Source organism: Vidua macroura, chromosome 1, assembly GCF_024509145.1.
Source record: "Vidua macroura isolate BioBank_ID:100142 chromosome 1, ASM2450914v1, whole genome shotgun sequence".
NCBI lineage: Eukaryota > Metazoa > Chordata > Aves > Passeriformes > Viduidae > Vidua > Vidua macroura.
The window spans coordinates 52,142,615-52,148,531 of NC_071571.1; positions in this window are offsets into that span (position 1 = coordinate 52,142,615).

Sequence of the window (5,917 nt, forward strand, 5' to 3'; positions counted from 1 at the left end):
GGTAAAATGCTCTTTGCAAAGTCAAGTTACTGGTTTTAGTCATTAGCCCAAGATTTGTGCTCTGTGGGATCTGTTAGATACTATGCTCTTGATTAATCATTTTCTTTCTACAGTGGTACCAAGCTAGTAAATTGGGCCCCAAGGAGAGCAAAATATCAAAAATTTCGAGGTTTGCCTTTCATCTGATTTTTATCCATAAATGCAGCCTCTGTGTTGTCCTTCTTTCCCTATTCCCTACCTTTTTAGTATCCCCTGACTCTGGGCCTTTACCCCTCTGGCTTATTTTAAACCTCACTGATGCAGAATACCAATCAGAAGGGGGAGGATTGGTTGCCTGAGGAAAAAAAGATCCAAAGAGGACATTTCCATCTTTTTCACAGGGTCTGATAAGTGGAAGGATGAGTTCATAGTGGCTCTTGCAGCAATGTTCCTTTATTCTGCCTCTCTTAAAACAGACATTAAGAAATGAACATCATAATTTGAATCACTTGCCTATCTAAATTTTCCTCCACCTACTTCAAACCCCTTTCTCACAGACAACAAAGTCAAATTTGCACCCATTGAGGAAAAACTGCCCGTGATAAATTTTTTACTCTTGTGTGTTTTTCTATATTTTTAGGATAGATAAGCAAGAGCAGTAGTTTCTTGAGATCAAAAATAGAAAAAGGGCACTGACATAGAACAAAAGTGCTGTTTTATTCAAACAGATTTCTGTGGGAAAAAGAAACTGGCTAGTGGAGCTACTTCTAAGCAACCAGATCATCATGAGATTCAGAAATACATAGCTGGGGGAAATATGTATCCCAAGCACCGCTGAATTAGAGAGGTCCAGATGTCATTCTTTTTCCATTCCAGGAAAAGGGGAAAAGGTTTCCTACAAAAACATATTTTTTCCCTGTCTCAGGAAAAGCTGTATTAATAAATAAGCATCACAGTATGAATCTCTGCCCTGGCTCCATCTGTTAAGGTAATACAGGACTCCAGAGAGAGTCTTCATACAAATAGCATTAAACAGAAATGAAAGGTGGCCTGAAATTTATTTCTCAGAGCCATAAACCCAGGAAAAGAAGCTAAGTCCATGCTGCCAGGGTAAAAACCATACCCTGAATTGTTACATTTGCCTTGGTTCCTTCACTGGTAGCTGCTATTGTACAAACAGAAATTACTGAGCTTTGGTCAGATTTTTGACTAACCAGGTCATGTGTTTTCATGTTTTTTCCATTAATGGCTGAACCACCAGGAGTCACAAAGTAATTTCTGCCTCTCCCAGAGGAGCAAAGAGGTTATCTTGAGGCACTCTTTCCCCTTGGAACACATGAGACAGACGGCATGGAGGAGACCCAAGGCTGATGAAGCCTCTCTACGTAAATTTCTCTCCAAATGCTCTCCAGCAGTGTTTTCTGTAACACTGTCCTGATGCACTAAGGTGTGGATGTTGCACTTACAGGACAGGAGGGTGCTGAGGCATAATAAGTGGATTCTACCCTGCTGACCTTCTTTGGAGGTGAAACAGCCAGATGCAAATGGAGGACAAACTTGGGTGAACTTGGCCTGTGAAAAGATACTACACTTTGGCAAGCCTGCAGGTTGCTATTTCAAGAGCAGGAGGGACAATTTTTGGAATAAAGTTCACTGCCAAAATGAGTTATGGGTAACATTTTAATTGATTAGGGAAAGTAACCCAAAAGTACAAGCTGACATTAGGAGCACAGTCCTCTGGGATCAGTCACAGTGTTTCCCTCTGTAATTGATGCCTCCTTAACATCCCAGCCCTTCTTTATATCTCCTTTCTTTAAATCCCTTATTTCCCTCCTTTCACTGTTCTTTTTTGTTAATAAAAATCCTTGCTAGTTTGCATCAGTCTTCAGCTAATTTTCCAAGTGTTCCTCCTGAGTCTTCATCTTTTCTTCATCCCCACCTCTATAATCCACTTTCTCTCTGTACATCACTTCTGAAACCTCACTAATATTAATTCCTGTTTCTTCATAACTGTCCAACAAACTCTTGCAAAAATGCTCAGTGTTTCAGGACTTCCAAATCCTTTCAGGGGATTCAAGATCTCTGCTTTCCATACATTTCTTCAAGTTTTCTTCTAAGCCTTCAGCTTTGTGCATGCAAATGACCAACAATATTATAATGTCATTTTATTAGAAAAAGCTCACTAAATGACTGCACACAGTAGATACTCTGAGCATGTGTGGGGTAGCTCTTACCAAGCAGAATTTCCTAGCAAATCTGCATCTCTCTGGAGATGTAGACTCCTTAGGCTATCAACTGATTTAGCTGTCCGCTCATTACCTTGTCACATCCTACCAGAGATGAGGGATAACTCACTTCTGCTGACCTGCAGCTTCCAGAGCAGCAATAGCAAAAGGTCAACAGCTGAACACTGTGGGCTTTGTGACCAAGGACTCCGTCTACCACCTTGGTTACTTGTTTGATTGCTAAACAAAACCCCCAGCAGCCATGTCAGCAGGTTTACGCCACACATTGGACATACTCTGCACCCCAGGTTACCTTTTTCTTGCCTTCTTCAACCCTTGTAACCCAGGCATTATCCTGCATCCAGCAGATGCCTTTGGGGCCTCTTCACCAGAGTAAATCACTTGCCAGCAATGCACTCTTCAGCACCTTACAGTACCATGTCCAGGCACCACCCCTCTGTGAATACAAGGCATCCAGGGCTGCCCAAACTCCACGGTGCATTTCTGCTCTTATCTGTGGAGGATATAACCTGTACAATACAGCCTGGACGTACTTCCACAGTGTCTGCAAACAAGCAGAGTATCCGGCACTGCCACGAGCATGGTGATGAGTCCTTGGGCCCACCTTCCTCCTGGGAAGGGTGGACCACCAAGCACTCCTTATTCCTCCCTCAGTTCATGTTAATTATTTTGCCTGGTTTCAGCCCCTTGTGGTTTATGGACCCAAATGCTTTCCTCCCTCCCCATCTCCATGCTGGGCTTCTCTATATCCTGCTTGTAACCATGGGACTGAGTGATGTGCTGCATAATGTGCAGGAACCTGTTCACATGAACTGGCCTGGCACACAACACTCCTAGATGCTATTTAATGCTGGATGTCTTGCTATGTGCATTCTGAACAGCTTTTAAGCCTTCTTCTATGTTCTCCCACTGAGAACTATTAATGTCCACCCATGTCCTCTGCTTCTGGGCCCTTGCTTGCTGCTTCTCCTCCCACCACTCCCTCCAGTACAGAGGCCTCAAGCTGACATCCTCTCCAGCATCCCAAATCTCTCTCTTTCCCTCCATTTTGTAGCATTTTACCTTTTGATTGCCAAATTGTCTCCCTGTCCCCATCTCATCTACTGATTACTTAAAACTCACACATCACTTCTGTCACGATTTCCACCTGAAAGTGTACAGTTTCTATGAGAAAGCTGTCAGCTGTCATGGCAACTTGAAATTTGTCAGGTTTTCACATTATACATAACCTGCAAAACTGCATATTATTAAACATGTTCTTGATGCTCCCAGTTACTTAAAAATTATTCCATTGCCAAATCCCACTGCTCTATTCAGTCAACATTTGTCATCTGGAAGAAAACTTGCACATCAAGTTGCTGTTGCTTCAGGGCATTGATCAAGGAGGGTGCTCTTCTGTCATGCCTGCAGCAGACTTAGAGTAGATCAAAGCCTCTAATACATTTCTGGCTCAGCTGGTGGATGAACTTAAGAGCTGCAGTAGGATGGGCTACAAGGGAACGCAATCACTTTTGCACACATCTTAAAAAATACCTCAAAAATGTAATACAATAGCTGTTGTCAACATTTTTGAAGGGTACTCCTTGTTAACATTCACATTTTGTTCAACTACAGTCAAATAAATGCATGCTGATGATAGATCTAGACACAAATCAGATAATCCATAACACCAACATGAAACTCAGGTAGGTACTAACAATCCTGCATTCCCCTCCTTGGAGCACACAGAAGTGCTATGTAAGCCTGGCAGAGCCAGGTATTTCTTACACATCTGTGTTGCTGTAGAGACATTTCATCCACTAATTTTATCTCCGATTTCACGTGACTTACAAACACCTATTCTGAATCTGGCTCAGCCTCCCATTAGTGGCAGATGGGTTTTCCTTATTTTTTATTAGGCAATGAGGCTTAGGTGTGGGGAGAACATTTTATTTCCTTTCTGATTTTAACTTCAAGTGTAAGCACATGCAAGTATTTTTCCATCTGTTACCTGATTTTCTTCTTCATAAGCTTCAGTCATTACTGGAACTACTACATCTTGAAAAAAATTATTGCTCTAAGAAAGAATACTGAGGCTGCTGAAGCTTTTCCCTATGGAAAAATAAAAGGTTTAATCAAGTATAATGCATCAACTGACTTCCAATTTTTAAATTCCCCAATTTTTAACTGCCAAGAAATCTTTTTAGTGTACAAAACCTATATTAATAAATTAATAGTTCATTAATCAATTTTCAAGAATTAAAATTAAAAATTGCTTAATAAATAGTTTAATGAAGTGATACATCAGCTTGTTTTTTCTCCTCTATATGTAGGGTGACTTCTGGTTTATTCCTTTTTTTGATGAAAAATCACATTTGCTCTGCATTTTCTGGACAACTTTAGCCATTATATTTTCTATTTGAACCTATTGGGACATTCTGGGATAAAATGCTCATGAGAAGGAAAAAAATGTGTTGAAAATTTTGTACCTATTTCTAGATTTGAGTCAGGCAGTACAACATACATTGTCTTCCTACAACCATTCAATCTCCACCAAGCTTGGCAGCATCCTTAGGTTCGTCTTTGGCATTATCAGGAGATATTATTACAGTTTTCTCCATCGTTTCTCAGGAGCTGTCATTATTTTGGAGTATCTGCAGGATATCCTCTGTGATGTGTTACAAATCTATTCCTGTGTTAGCGGATTCTGAATGCAAGAGTGGCTGTTGATAGATTATTTCCCAGACAGGATTATCTGACCTGAATCCTACCCCTCTAATGAAGTCAGAAAGTCAGTTTTTTCTCTGCACTGTGTTTAAGCACTCCCCAACAAACTCCATCCACTGGCCTCATCCCAGTGACAGTACCCATGCCTCCCCTATATAGTCACATTTGTTCCTCTCTGATTTTACCAAGTGAGCAGGAAAATAGTGATGGCAGTTCTGACTGACTACTGAAGGAGTTAGCTCTTGACAAACATCAGTTTCCTGGGTGAATGCCTTTACTTTCTAGGACTTCTACCTTGTAACAACTTCTATGAACTTACCACCCTCCATATACTCTCCAGTAAGCCCAAATTACCCACCTCCTTCCTTGATAAGTCACAGTGTTTCTCAGCTTTTTCTGCCAGGATATCAGAAGATGTATCATGTATCAGCTTTCATTTCTGTGATCTTTGGCTTGAGTTTCTGATTTTCACCTTTGTCTCTTTATGGTGAACATTTCATATCCTCTTTCAAGGCCTCCTTTGGCTCTGCTATAGCCATAGTTAGCATCTGTCAAACCCTGAACAACTGAAACTGGTCTTTTCTTGTCAATCTTGTTCAGTTGTTAAAAAACAACTGACCAAAAATGGCCAAAACCAACCCCAAACAGCCAACCCACGCTTAAACATACACATGCGCACACATATGCTAAAGATGTAGGGATTTCCAAGCCTCTTTCAAATTCTTCTGACTCATTTATATAATAGTTTTTCAGAAGGATTCAATGCCTGGTGCTGCCAAATATTTACCCATGCATTTTTCCAGAAGACCTAGTATCCCACATCTCTTACCGTCTGCTCCCAATAACTCTAGTTCATATTTTCGAGATCAGTAAGAGGCCAGTCTGAAAACTGGATGCAAATAGCACTGTATGTGTCCCTCTGGGATCATTAGTCTTGACCTCCTTGTACCTTGCTAACTTTACAAATTCTTGCAAAATCCATTTCT